The following is a 15,190-nucleotide window of genomic DNA, read 5'->3' as shown; positions in this document are numbered from 1 at the left end:
TGCTGGTGTAACCCTACTGCACAATAGTGGCAGAACAAACAAAACCACTTCTCTGGAAATCAAAGAGATGGGAGGGGTGTGCTCCTCGGGGGCCCAAATAGCCTGGGTGCTTGGGGGGGAAGGGTTCTCCATGGAGCCAGTTTTACTGATTTATTATGAGGTGCACAGGAAGTAAGACAGGACTGAGAACTGGGAAAACCAGGAGGACTAAACATTATCTGGTCTTTTTGTCTCTTGTCCAAATTCCTAAGAAGCTTGAGAAGTCACATCTGACAAGAATTCACCAGATGGGGTTTTATTAACCTTTTAGCCTATATACTAAAGTTTGTTTTCCAACTTAACCATAACATAACATCACACAACAGATAAAGAAAGAAATGAAAATATTTTATGACTCTGTAAAGTCATCTTTTGGGGATTCCCAGACTCTAGACACCTTGTCCTCTGCAGAGTTCCAAAATTCCTTAGACAGAAACTACAATTTCCTAACCAAGAAATCCTTAATCCAACTATAGCCAGCAAGTCCTCACTTGGAAAAGTCCCTCCTTCCGAGACTGAGCCATCATAAATCTCATATGTAATGATTTATGGTTTTTGTAACTTCTGCCTCCTAAAATGTATATAACTGCAATTCAATCACTCTGGGCACACATTCTCAGGAGTTCCTGGGGACTTGTGTTCCCAGGCCTGGTCACTCATATTAGCCAGAATAAACCATCTTAAAATATTTTAGAGTTTAGCATCTTTTTGTCAACAACTGGGATCTTGCTTTCCTGCCTCCTCACTGTGTGAATAAGGAAAGGCACTTCGTCTCAGCTTTTTGGACTGTGAAATTAGAGGCTGAAAATAGTGACTTCAGAGATGGCTTGTGGCCTCCGCCATCTATAATTATGGAATTATTTTCAGTGCCAGCCATTAACAAATGTTGAAGTAGGTGACACCTACTCTTCCCACCACTCCCCATATAAACTCATTTCCTCCCACCCTCCTTCCTTCTGTCAATCCTTTTTTCTCCTCTTCCTTCTATCAGGTAGTATTTGAGTGCCTTTCCTGGCCCAGATTCCACATTGATGTTAAGGATGCAGCAGCTTGTCTGAACCCGTCCAGGACTATCATGCTATCTTATCCACTGAGAATTTTCTGATACAGGAATACCTTTACTGATCATCAAACAAAAGCATCTTTTGCTCAGAATCTCCCTGTGTCTCATCCCACAGAGATGTACCCTTTTACATATTGGTCTCTAGATTGACCCTCATTCAGGACTTGCATTTCAGTTGCTGCTGTCTGCACCTGAGGAGCTCCAGGGTGTGGTTGGGGCAATTGGGTGATCTTGTGATCACCAAGCTGTGTTCCACAGTTGGTTCCCCAAGGCAGGATGACCTCAGATGACCTCAGAGTATGGTCTGAGGACCGGCAGTCTCAGCATCACCTGGGAACTTGAAAGAAATACAGAGTTCCAGGCCTCATCCCAGACCGGTGGAACCAGAGCCTCAGATCCCAGGTGATTCTCATGCACATTAAAGTCTGACAAGTCCCGGCCAAAGATGTTGAAATGAGGACAGTATCTCTTCTTTCACTATCAGAGGACAGTCTTTGCCCGGGAATAATAGCATTAATAACAACACAACAACTCTTTTTATTTCACTGAGCTTTTTCACAAATATGATCTTTTAAAAAAATCTTTATCTTTCCAAAGTAGCATTCACATATTTTACCAATTTTAGATCAGGAAACTGATACCCAGAAAGGTTTAGCTCTCGACCAAAACCACAAAGCCAGTAAATAAAAGAGTTAGAACCTGAACTCAAGACTCTGGACTCCAAAGCTCGATTTTCTGCAGCATGCCTAGGTAGAGGTGCCAACTTTCCCCCAAATCTGAGTTGGGAGGATCATTCAAGCTCACCCAACACCTCTTACGATAATGACAGTGTGGGGTAGGCTCCCAGCTCTCACCGGATTTGTATGTTTGCATGCCTTGTCTTCAGCTGAGTAAATTTAGTGGAAATGGATCCGGATCCTGTTTGTGAAAGTTTATTGCCCACTAATCAGAAGTGAGTTGCAATTAGACTGGAGTTAGAAAGTAACGGCATAGTAGTTACCATGTAATTAAAGAGTAATGGCATGCGATTATATCTCTGGCCTTGAGATTTAAAGTGATATCATTAGTGCCCACCTCCTATTCAGGGAAATGTGGATACAAATGCAGCCGCGATGCAGACACTGCAAATCAACCTGGCAGGGCGGGTTATTGTTCCCTCTCCCCCTTATTTTTACTACAGTTTCTGGACTCCAAGGGATGCGTACTGGCAGCCGCTGTGCTACTCTTGTTCCATGCCATTAAACTGCACTTCTGTTCACATGGGGAGTCTCTGTCCCAACTGGCTAAGAGGAAGCCATTTGTTCACTTTTGACTGCCCTGCTGGTGGACACCCTCCCCAGCTCCGGGAGTAGGACACTGCTCTGCCCAGGAGAACTCCACAGAAAGCCACAGGTCATTGTTCACAGTAGGAAGTAGAACCCCCAGCCTAGCTGGCCTGAATAGGCCAGCTTTGTCATCTTCTGGGAAACCCACACCCTGTGTGTCTCTTCCCAGAATACACTGCCTGGGAGTGGCAGAGCTGGGTACCAGGCTTATTGGAGGTTCTACTTTGGGCACTGCCCTTGCCTTCTGCCCAGGAGCACCTGGCTCACAGGTCCCGATTCATCTCAGAAAGCTGAGGATCCAGTTGGCCACGGACCTAACATGCCTATTTGGTTTTCCATCTGGCTGTTCAACAGTGCACAGCTGCTCTTCTCTAGCCTCATTGCCCAGCTGGGCTAAGGGCTGGCAGTGCAACTCCTGCAACTAGAGAGAAATAGCCTCAATGACAAGAGACGCTGCTGCCTCGAGCATGCTGGGGAGGGGAGAGCAGGGGGACTCTGTCTTTGACGGAGGGCCCATTCCTGCAGTGCCCTACGCTACCACAGGCTACTCCTCCACATGCTTCCCAGGTCATCTCAAGTTGTCCAGGTTCCTGGTGGAAGACACAAATAGCACTTGACTATGACATCATTGTCCATTGCTGCCCAAAGGGAGCATCTAGCATGTATAGAGCCCTTTACCAGCTTGCAACTCATAACACTTTGTGCAGTCTCAGTCTAGGAATGGTCTCCCAGGACTTTGGCCCAGAGCAGCAAGTACATTATCAAGCTGTTTAAAGGCAGGACCATTAGTTTCAGGAGACCAGAGAAAGCACACAGATAACCCACTGATGTGTTGGGTAAGACAACGCTAAACAGGTCCATTAGTCTATCAAGTGCCAGCTTAACTGGGGAGAAAACAATACCCCTACAGCTTGCTTTGGACCTGAAAAAAGTGTAAACCAACACCAGCCACTGAAGCACAGACTCCAGAACTTGAGCCTTGGAAAATTATCAATCCAAATCCATCATCCCATAGGAAAGGAAACAGTTCCAGAGATGTTGTGACACTTGTTCCCAAGACCCAGTGCTTGCTGGGGCAGAGCTAGGAGGCATACCTAAGTCATGACATTCAGGAAATTGGTAGTAGTCAGACACATTTCCCTACTCTTCCCCCAGAGAAAAAAACACAATATATGAAACCAATCATCACTAAAGCAGTGCAAACATGGAGATTGTGTGTGGGAATGGAAACAAAGATGGCTTCAGAATAAGAAAGCATTCACTCCAACTTGCATCTACTCAGTAGCTCAGCCTCTAGTGTAAATCACTGAAACTTACCCATCCATAAAATGGGAATAATAAAACCCACCTCCCCAATTAAATGGAAGGGGAGAATTAAATGGGAGGCAAAGTGCTGTGTAATAGTTACAATGTGCAAGTTCACATAGATGAAGTTATTTCTGCTAATTTCTATTTGGCTCTTCCTTGGGCAAGGAAGTCCAAGAAGTGATTTCAGGTGCCCAGAGGTAAATTCTGGCACAGAATGCTTTCCCCTTGGCTTGTAAGAGAGTAATAAGTGGTATAGACAGACAGTCTAGGGAGCTCAGAGCAACGAGTGTGCACTTCCAGCTAGACAGATTACTCTGGGTTTTACGATCAACTCCACAGTTATAGAGCCCTGCTGGGACTCTGGGCTCTGCTGATGGAGCTGGTATAGGCAGGAGTGCTGGCTAAAGAACATGCAATACCCAGGCTGGAGTCACACAGGGAAAGTTGAACTAGTAACCTAAGCCCCCCTTCCCCTGACCTGGCTTTTATCAGAGCTGCTAACAATAGCTAAAGAAGTGTGCCTGAGTTCTGGAGGCCTTTCTGTCCCCTCACTCACCTACAGTGAGGTTGCTAAAGAGCAGAACACAGCCAAAAGCAGGGTGGGGTGGGAAGATGAGAAGAAGAGAAGTAGAAAACTGAACCCACCATGCCCAGACAATCGGTAGAGTAGGATGTTCAAAGGCTCAGGAACCTGGACGGGCTCCTGCAATGTCATCATGCCAGTCATGCCATGTACTAGGCCAACCTCTAGTGTCTGCTATTGCCATAGTCATGGCTGTGGGGCCCCCTCACTGGGTTGGACAGGTGTGTGAGCTGCACTTTCAGGGATTCTCAACCTCAAATGATTTTGTGTGAATAGGGAAAAAAAAAGAAAGAAAAAGGAGTAGGCCAGACATGGTGGCTCATACCTATAATTCCAGCACTTTGGGGGAGCCGAGGTGGGTGGATTGCTTGAGCCCAGGAGTTTGAGACAGCCTGAGCAATACAGCAAGACCTTGTCTCGACAAAAAAAAAAATTGGTGAGTGTGTTGGTACATGGCTGTAATCCCAGCTACCCTGGAGGCTGAGGCAGAAGGAACACCTGAGCCCAGGAGGTCAAGGCTGTGGTGGTGAGCCTGATCATGTCACTGCACTTAGGCCTGGGCAACAAAGTTATTTCAGTCTCATACTCATTTGCCTGGAAGGCTAGAACTAATTCACAGGCATATTTCATTCCTTAGCTGCTGAGAGTGAACTGAATGCCTTGACTGCCATGTCCTGTTGATTCTAAGTGTGATGTATTCTGATCACCCACCCCTCTTCCCTTTGTTGTTGCTCCTGTCTCGATTTGGGACTTCATTGCCATTGTCCTTTACTGTCACTCCCAGGAGGGCATCTCTTTCTGACTGACCACTCCATCCTGGCACATGGGAGGTACCCAGTGTGTGTCAGTGACCAATGGAGGGACATGTCCTACTGTCACAGGACACTCATTCATCTCCCCATCTACATCCATCCTCACTCTAGCCCAAATTCTGCTGCCAGATTAATCTTCCTGATCAGAATCTTCTAATACCTCCTCACCACCTACAGAATTAAGTCCAAGCCCTCAGCTTGAATTCCCCACTTCTCAGATCTGGCCCCATACAATCATCCGTGCCCTTCATGAATCTGATACCCCAGTACACTTAGCTATTTCTGCCTCAAATTCACCCTGAGGTATGTTTGAAGATGTCTCTTCCCTCTGGCCATGGCCCTCACTCCCAGCCAGATATATCTATCTCAACTACCCTCAATTTTTCTGTGACTTCAATTTCCTCACCTGTTCATGGGCTAATAATAGTACCTATCTCATAGGTTGTTGAATAAAGCATTGACACAGAACTTGATACCTTGCACATTCTTGATAAGCTCTTATTAATATTGTTATCCACCTACCCTTCTCTGTCCAGCTCAAAGTTAACCTCCTCATTCAGAACTTCCTCGCTCCTCCCTCCCTGCTTGCCAACCTTATTTCCCATCCACCTTACAACTTCTTTAAGCGTTAGGAACCCTCCGCATTCAACATACTTTCAGTTATGGTTTGTCCTGAATTTCCTACTAGATTATAAGCACCCTGAAGAAAGGATTTGTGTTGCACCGAGGTTAAGGGTATGGCCCTGGAATGAGTCTGCCATGGTTTAAATCCCAGGTCTACAACTTCCTGGCTGAAACACTTTGGGCAAGTGATTCAGCCTCTGTAGGTTTGGTTTCCTTCTCTGTGAAACAGAGATAATAACATTATTCACTCTGCGAGGGTGTTAAGAGCACTGAGTGAGCTAATCCATGTAAAGCACTAAGCAGAGTGATTTGTACATAATATATGTTGGGTAAATGTTAGGTATTATCGTCATTGTATGTTTCTGTATCTGACATACCTAGTGTAGAACTTTCAGGAGCACTAAATAAATATTTGGGGAATAAATGAGTCTTGGAGACTGAATCTGGAAGGAGCACTGTAGGCAGAAAAGTCTCACGTGCTCTCATTTTCTTATTGAATTCCTGCATGGGTCCTCCTCTGCAGCAAGGAATGGGTGCTCACAGGTGTACCACAGAGCTTGGCATGAGGCACTCACAGTACTCAGGCATGCTGCAGAGAGCTCCCTAAACAGGAGCAGGCGGCCTGGCCCCTCCTCTTCTCTACACTGCCATTTTTTCCCATTAAGCCCATGCGATGCCCACACTAACCCCCATCTAGCCAGACCTTCTTCCCCAAGCCTTTGCATATGCAGTTTCCATTCCATGGAACACTCTCCAACCCAGGATCCACACGCCACACACATCCTTTCCCTTGCCATCGTCTAAGCATCCTTTAGGCCTCAGTTTGGGCATCTCTTCCTCTGGGAAGCTTTCTCAGAACCCTCTAAACTGCTTTATGTGCCTGTACTAGTTTTTTAAGGTTGCTGTAACAAAGCACAACCCAATCTCAGCCTTCATCTTCACATGGCGTTCTCCCTGTATCTCTGTCCTATCAATCCTCTATGTCTCTATCGTCTCTATCCTCTTATCTCTGTTCTCTCTGCCCTCTATGTCTCTGTCCTCTCTATCCTCTATCCTCTATGTCTCCATCCTCTCTATCCTATATGTCTCTATCTTCTCTATCTCTCGACACAAGTCTCTATCCGCTATGTCTTTGTCCTCTATCCATTTGTCTCCATCCTCTCATGATGGTCTTACAAGGACACTAGCCATAACGGATTAAGGCCCCACTTTGCTTCAGGATGACCTCATCTTAACTAATTACATCTGCAAAGACCCTATTTATAAATAAGGTCACATACTGAGGTACTGAGGGTTAGGCCTTCAACATACCTTTTTTGGAAGACACAATTCAACCCATAACAATATCCTTCACTTGTCTCTCATGGGATTCCAAACTATTGCTGTTGGCTTACTCTGGCTATATGGTAGATTTGCTTGATCAACTGTAAACTCCATTTGGGCAAAGATCACATCTGCCAAATTCACCATTACTGTGTATGCATATAGCATAATATATATCTAGTGCCTGACACAATCTTTGGATGAATAAATGAAAAACTTTTGAAAAAGACTTTCTTACCCCAAGTGTAGCAGTGTTCCTAGTGCTGTAAGCCAACCCTTGGCTCTGGGTACCCCACTTTGTGGGGGTGCAGGAGATGCTGTTTTCTCACAATACTATAGCCTGCAGAGAGGGGGCAGTGGGGGAAGGGGGACTCAAGTGAGCTATGTTGCCCACACTCATGATGATAAAATGTTAGGAAAAGGATTGATAAGAGGTCTTCCATCCCTATCCCCTCATATTGCAGAGCAGCCTGAGGTCCACTGAAGGACTCCAGGGCCCACACCGGTAAGAGGCCCAGCCAAGGCCTGGGACCACGTCTCTTGAAACAAGTCAAGGGTCTTTCCTCAATCTACCCTGCTTTTTTGAATGCCCTTATATTTTAATTTCATCTATACAGAATGTTAGTGTAGGGGTTAGAACACAGAGTGAAGTTAGGAAGAGTGGGCATATACCCACTGGGAGGGTTCTCGTTCCTGATCCACCTAGTGCATAGAATGCCACTTCAGAGACTCACTCATATGAGATCTCCCTCCATCAATCATCCCTCGTCTCTCCAGCTTACATGGTACTACTTCCTATTGTATTTGGCAATATATTCAGGCTCATCAGTCATCCACACTATAATAAGAATAAGATTATACAATTCTTTCTTGAAAATAGATGAAAGGGTGTGTGTGCTGGGTTAAACAGTGACAAATAGTGTCAAATTGTGTCCCCTCCCTTGAGCCTCAGAATGTGACCTTAATTGGAAAAAAAGTCTTGGCAGATATAGTTAGTTAAAACAAGTTCATACTGAGATAGAGTGTCCATATGACTGGCACCCTTATAAGAAGAGAAGAGACACACAAGGGAAAAATGCTGTGTAACAACAGAGACAGAGAAAACAACCAAAAACCAAGTGCCAAGCAATGCCTGCGGACCACCAGAAGCAGGAAGAGGTGAAGAAAGAGTCCCCCTACAGATCTCAGAATGATCACGACCCACTGACACCTTGACTTTGAACTTCTAGTTTCTAGAAATGTCAGACAATACATCTGTGTTGTTTTAAGCAGTTGAGTTTATTGTAGCCTGGGGAACTCATACAAGGTACTAGAGGGAACAGCAGCCTCCTGGGTTGGGGAATATGCAGCTCCAAGAGGCAGGTGGGGGAAGATCACAAAGCAAATCGAGTTGCTGAGACAATTGGAGGGATGTGAAACCCAGCAAGAACGGGATGGTGACGTTCATCTCCCCCACACTATCCCCCAATCCAGAAGTTGGTTTCAATAGCTATAGCCTGTGAAAGTCACCCAAATCCCACCAAGTGGGTTGTGACTGTGAAGCAGCTGCTTCCAGAACCCTCCACATGCCCCTGCCCCCTTTCTGCTGCTCCTCAGTGCTGAGCTGCCACCTTATCCTCTGCCTTCTAGTCGGGCTCTCACCTTTCAGAACCACCTACTCAGGTCGCCCTAAGACTCAAGACTCTTCTGCTCTAAAAGAGTTCCTTTCTGCCCCCAAGTATTATCAAAGATCACTCCTCATGGCAGCCTTCCTTTAGCATGTGGGGAGAAAGCAACTGGGAGATACATTGAATTGGGCCACATATGCTTACTTATGAGCTTCATCTACCCATGCTTATGTCTTATTTATAGTTATGTCTTTAAATACTAATAACTTGCTGTAAATGAGTCAATGCTGAGTCTCAAAAGTTATACCGTGTCCTAATCCCCAGAACTTGTGACTGTGACCTTGTTTTAAAAAAGGTTCTTTGCAGATGTGATTAAGTTAAGGATCTCAAGATGAGATCATCTGGGATTATCCAGGTGAACCCTAAATCCGAGAGACAGAAGGGAAGACACACACAGAGGAGGAGGTCGTGGAAGACGGAGCTGAAACGTAGTGATGCAGCTATGAGCCAAGGACCTCCTGGAATCACCAGAAGCTGGAAATTCTGGAAAGATTTTCCTCTAGAACATTCAGAAGAACCTAAGTCCTACTGATGCTTTGATTTTGGACTTCTGGTCTCCATAATGGTAAGAGACTAAAATTGTGTTGTTGTAAGTCATAAAGTCTGTTGTAATTTGTTTTGACAGCTCTGGGAAGCTCTGAGTTTGTTAATCTAAAGTAGCATTTCTGACTTGTGGGTGCACCTTGAGACAATGTTGCAGGACAAGGCAGAATAAAAGAACACCCTGGATGCAGAGGACATGCCCAGAGTTTAGATCTCAACCATGTTTCTTCCTGGACCATGACATGGAACGATTAATTCCTCTAATCTTCAGGTTTTTCATGCAGAAAACTTCTGTCTGTGCTGTGCACGATAGTGGTTCACACCTCTAATTCCAGCACTTTGGGAAGCCAAGGAAGGAAGATTTCTTGAGTCCATGAGGTTGAGGCCAGCCAGAGCTACATAGAAAGATCTTGTCTCTACAAAAAATAAAAATATCCAGGTGTGGTGACATGCACCTGTAGTCCCAGCTACTCAGAAGGCTGAGGTAGAAGGATTGCCTGAGCCCAGCAAGTCAAGGCTACAGTGAGCCGTGACCGTGCCACTGCACTCCAGCCCGGGCAACAGAGTGTGACCCTGACTCAAAAGAAATAAAACAAAACTTCTGTCTGTCTGCCTCACAGGGTTGGTGTATAAATCAAAACAGAATAGTGGATGGGATAGGCTTTGGCTTTGTAAATTTGCATACACCTGGAAAGGAGTCACTAGCTTCAGATAGACTAGGTTCAAATTCCACTATTGCATCAGTTGCTATTTACAAGATTTGAGCACAATTTCCTCATCTGTAAAAAGAGCACAATGAGACTCACTGTAGAACATTGTGAATGAAATTATGACAATGAATAGCCTGCACCACGCTTAAAACTTGATGGACCTTCAATAAATAGTATTTGTCGTTGTAATTATTATCATCTTCATCATCATCATCACCATGCTCATCCACTTCCACTCCTGCAGTGAGTAAGATCAGTTTTATTGCCAAGCTAACCTGAGTTTCTCTGAACATTGACACACATTCAGATGTGTTCTATAGAAAGGCTCCACTGCTCCTATTGAGATAGCCTGAAGGGACTGTCTAAGAGGAAGCTGCAAATTTCTTCTTTTTTTTTTATTTGTTTGTGTTGGAGTCTCACTCTGTCACCCAGATTGGAATGCAGTGGCCACTCCCGGCCACTGCAGCCTCGACTTGCTGGGCTCTGGTGATCCTTCCGCCTCAGCCTTCCAAGTATCTGGAACTACAGGCACGCGCTACCATGCCCAGATAATTTTTGATTTATTGTAGAGATGAGGTCTCGCCAAGTTGCCCAGGCAGGTCTCGAACCTGCAGGCTCAGGCGTTCCACTCACCTCAGCCTCCCAAAGCGCGGGATTACAAGCTGAGCCACCGAGCCCGGCTGAAGCTGCAAACTTCTAAGAAGTCCTTGGCCCTCACCACATACTCCTCAGGAGTAATGTGGGGTCTGCAAAGGCCAAAGGAACCCACAGTTTCAGTTGCCCCAGAGACGGCAGTCAGAAGGACCCAGGACCACCCAGAAAAACACCTCTTAAGTTATAACTTGTGGCTCTCAAACTAGGCCTTAGAAGCTCTCAAAAGGCAGGTTCAAAAGATGATTTCCTCAGAATCCATGGCAGAGATTCTGAATGAGTCATGGTGGGAAGGGTATGACAAATGTGCACCTTCCCAGCAGCTCAGATGACTTTGGTGCAGCTTGTCCGCAGACCACATTCCCAGACATGTGGCCACTGGCAGCAAGGACAATGTATTTTCAGGGTTTCTTTCTCCCCATGGTAGCAGATCCCAGAGCTATGACTTGGGGTGGGGAAAGCCTCCTACAGTTCCTAGAGCTTTGTTAGGATCGCTGATATCTGTGGCATAGATATTCTTTTGCTGGAAAGTCACTTAAAAGGACTTAAAAGGGGAAGAAGTAAATAATTAACTCTTTTGTGCCACTGTTTATATTATAGCTGAAGTGAGCTCATCTGGTGGGTTCCAGGTGAGAGTTGGGGAAACCCAGGAACACTGATTTTGGGACCTGTGGCAGTGACTGTGTAACTGACCATCTCAGCCTTAGATGTATTTTAAAGGTTTTTTTTTTCTTTCTTTCCCCATGCACACTTATCTGACCTTATACTTGCTTAGAAATCCCAGTTACTAATCTTAAAACAGTCTGACTCTGGGACCCTTCTGCTTGAGGAGAGTCATGAGAAAGTTGATCCATAACCTGACTGCAGCTGAGATGACACCAACCAGGCCTCTGGGAGGACCCCCACCTGAGATAAGTTGTCAAAACACAACTTATTCCACACCTGCATGTTTCCCCATACCAAGTTTCCCATTTTAAACCCTTGCACTCAGCCTAAAACCTGAAATGATTTCTTTGAGGCATGCGCCTGGACATTTCCCCATCTGCTGCCTTTTGGGATAAAGTCACTTTCCTTTTACCATCTCTTATCTCTCAAGTTTGGCTTTGGGCAATGAGTGGATGAGCTTGCATTAGTAATAACTGGGCAACCGAAGAGCAGAATTGTCAAAGGGGGGTGGGGCTGCAGAGAAAAAAAGGAAAGGTATTGGAGACAAACTTCCTCCAGAGCACTTGGCAAGTCGGCCTGATGCTGGCCCACAGGGAGGTGAAGAGACAAGCCCATCTGTCGTCCCCAGTGGTGGTGCCCAGCAGGAACGCTAAGGAACTGCCAAGTCATTCAATTTGTCTATTGAATCCCTCTGGGCCTGCGGTGTGGCTTCCTGTGGCCATCAAGGTTAAATCATGAAGAACGCTTATCTATGGGACTCAGTAGAAAACAAAAGAAATCTCATTTTCTCTCAAATTTAATTTTACCTTGTGCTCTGAGAGTGTGCTCCTATCAGGACTGGAGTGTCATAGCCCTGTTGGAATGAATCAGATTGGATTTTTGATAGTGCTCACAAGCCCCCACGTGGCAAGCCCCATCAGCCCTGCTGTCCATGGTGCTCAGGGCCTCTGAGAATGGGACAATGACAGTCTCCTCTCCAGCCCCAGTAACTGATTCTATCGTCTCTCTACTTCAACAAATGGCTGGTGGGACAGAGGCACTGAAAATGCCTTGAAGATCCAGGCTAAGATATTGCTATCCTAGGTTCTCAGGGGAGACAGAGCTGTTTTAAACTTTTCTGAGCACTGGAAGGAAGTGATGCCAGGCTCATAGCCTCATCCTGGGCCTCCAAGTGTAGGGAGAGTGTCAGAGCGAGAGCAGCTCAGGAGCATGAGACATGCAGAAATGTGGAGGGCAGGGCCTGGGGGGCTATACAACAGCCAAGGCATGTTATCTCTGAGAATAATCTCTTTGCTGTAGAGACGGGAGAGAGAGGGTGGGGACAGGTGGGACTGGTCCTGCTAAGCCTCTGCAGTTACCAGGTGAGGGTTGGACACTAAGCAAGGTGGGGTTGGGGGCTGAAAGGGGCTGCAGGGGCCTAAGGACCTAGTGAGACCTCAGACAGCACTGAGAGCAAAACCAAAGCCATGGTCAAAGCTGAGACTGGAAGCCAGGAATTGTACTGGATGGAAATCAGGTTAGAGGGAAAGGCCAGATAATTGCTTTAAAACATAGCTTTGGGGTGCTTGAAGCTCACTTTAAGTCTCAGGTAGCCATTAAAGAGCTAGAATAGGGCAGACACAGTCACGAGTAGGTAAGTGAATGGAAATGCAGCCATCATACCTACAGAAAATGCAAGTGGTTACAGGATGGAGCAGCTGCTTTCCAACTTGCTTGGGAGAGATTAGGCAAACTCTAAAGTCGCAGACAGTTTCTGGCTGGGCAAGTTGCCTGAGCACACTTGAGTCCCTGAGGCCAGCTGCACCTTAACATTCTGATCACAGATTGCCTGAGACCAAGGTGGGAGCTGGTAGGACACAATGCCATAGCAATCTATCACCTCCCTTGTGAACTCTTCTGGACCTGCTCTGCACAATACCTTTACCCCAGTAGCCTGAGACTTCCTCCTAATCCCCACTGGTGTAGCTAAGAGAGCACACTTGCAGGGTGCTTCAGCTCCTTTCTCCCACACTCCCCTGAATGCTCAAAACAGATGGAAAACTTGGAAAATCCCCAGAGCCCCATTACAGCATAGGCTGGCTGGGCACTTTCATAGGTCAACACATGCCAAGGAGAAATCCTACAGCCACCATCATAGCTGGCTTTCTTCCACAAGTGCCACCTCCTGGCCAGACATCAACAGTACAGCCCACCACATCAGATACAATACCTGAGCTTTGGGGAAGGTCTGATCCTGAACACCAGCATCTAACACTTTTCAAGCTATTCCATCCACTTACGATGCCATGAGTCAGTGCAAGTACACAGCTATATATAACCAAGGGAACTCTAAAATGCCTATATCAGCTCCCTGACAACCTCAGATAAGAAGAAATCATCTACCCAAATGAGAAGGAACCAGAAAAATAATTCTGACATTATGAAAAAAACAGAGTTCTCCAAAACCCAAAAGACAACAAACTTTAACCGAAATAGAATTTTTGAAATTCCATAGAATTAAGATTGGGGATAAAAATGGTCAATGAACTTCTGGAGAAAATTGAAAACCGATATAAAGAAATTAAAGCCGGGCTCGGTGGCTCAGCCTGTAATTCCGCGCCTTTGGGAGGCTGAGGTGAGTGAATTGCCTGAGCCCACGGGTTCAAGACCCACCTGGGCAACTTGGCGAGACCTCATCTCTACAATAAATAAAAAATGAGCAGGGCATGGTAGCGTGCACCTGTAGTTCCAGCTACTTGGAAGGCTGAGGCGGAAGGATCGCTGGAGCCCAGCAGGTCAAGGCTACGGTGGCCGGGAGTGGCCACTGCACTCCAGTCTGGGTGACAGAGTGAGACTCCAACTCAAAAAAAAAAAGAGTGGCAAGCAACATGAACAGACATCTCACAAAAGAAGATACACAAATGACCAACAAACATATGAAAAAATACTAAACATCACTCATCATCAGGGAAATGCAAATTAAAACCACAGTGAGATACCACTTTACACCAGTGAAAATGGCATTATTTTAAAAAATCAAAAAACAATAGATGCAGGTGCAGATGCCGACAAAAGGGAATACTTATACACTGTTGGTAGCAGTGTAAATTAGTACAATCTCTATGGAAAGCAGTTTGGAGATTACTTAAAGAACTAAAAGTCAATCTACCGTCTGATCCAGCAATCTCACTACTAGATACTACCAGATATATACCCTAAGATACAGAGGTTGTTGTATAAAAAAGACAGCTGCACCTGCATGTTCATTGCAGCACAATTCACAATTGCAAATATGTGGAATTAACCTAAATGCCCATCAACCAATCTGTGGATAATGAAAATGTGGTACATATACACCATGGAGTACCATGCAGTCATAAAAATGAATGAAATCATGTCCTTTGCAGCAACTTGGATGGAGCTGGAGATCATCATCCTAAGTGAACTGATTCACAGAGAACCAAATACTGCATGTTCTCACTCATATGTGGGAGCAGCACAGTCACAAATATGGAAATAACAGGCACTGGGAGCATCAATAAGGGAGGAGGAGGGAGGGGCATCAGGGTTCAGAAACTAGCTACGGAGCATAATGTTCACTGTCTGTAATTGGCCCCTGAGATCCAATCCCCACCACTAACAATATGTCCATGTAATGAATACCCACATGTACCCCTGAATCAAAAAGAAAAAGAAATGAAAGTGGTAACAGTTGAGGCATGGCTTCTTGTGATACAAATACATTGTTATCAGCACTTTAGACTGAACTCAGTATGGCAGACACATACTGAGTCCTGGGGGAGACCTTCCTCTACCCAAGGTCATTCCCTATGACCCCCCAATGGCACACAGCGCTCTCCAGGGCCTGAAGGCATGTCAGCTGCAGAACCCCAAACC

General features: G+C 45.7%; 1 protein-coding gene across 1 annotated transcript in view; it reads right to left on the bottom strand.

Annotated features, from left to right (window-relative positions):
* Positions 1-15,190, bottom strand: part of LOC103267853 (tenascin-R) — a 410,048-nt gene that overhangs the window by 282,938 nt on the left and 111,920 nt on the right.

Source organism: Carlito syrichta, unplaced genomic scaffold, assembly GCF_000164805.1.
Source record: "Carlito syrichta isolate Samal-C Ts95f unplaced genomic scaffold, Tarsius_syrichta-2.0.1 Scaffold308325, whole genome shotgun sequence".
NCBI classification, from domain to species: domain Eukaryota; kingdom Metazoa; phylum Chordata; class Mammalia; order Primates; family Tarsiidae; genus Carlito; species Carlito syrichta.
This window is presented reverse-complemented; position numbering and strand designations above follow the sequence as displayed.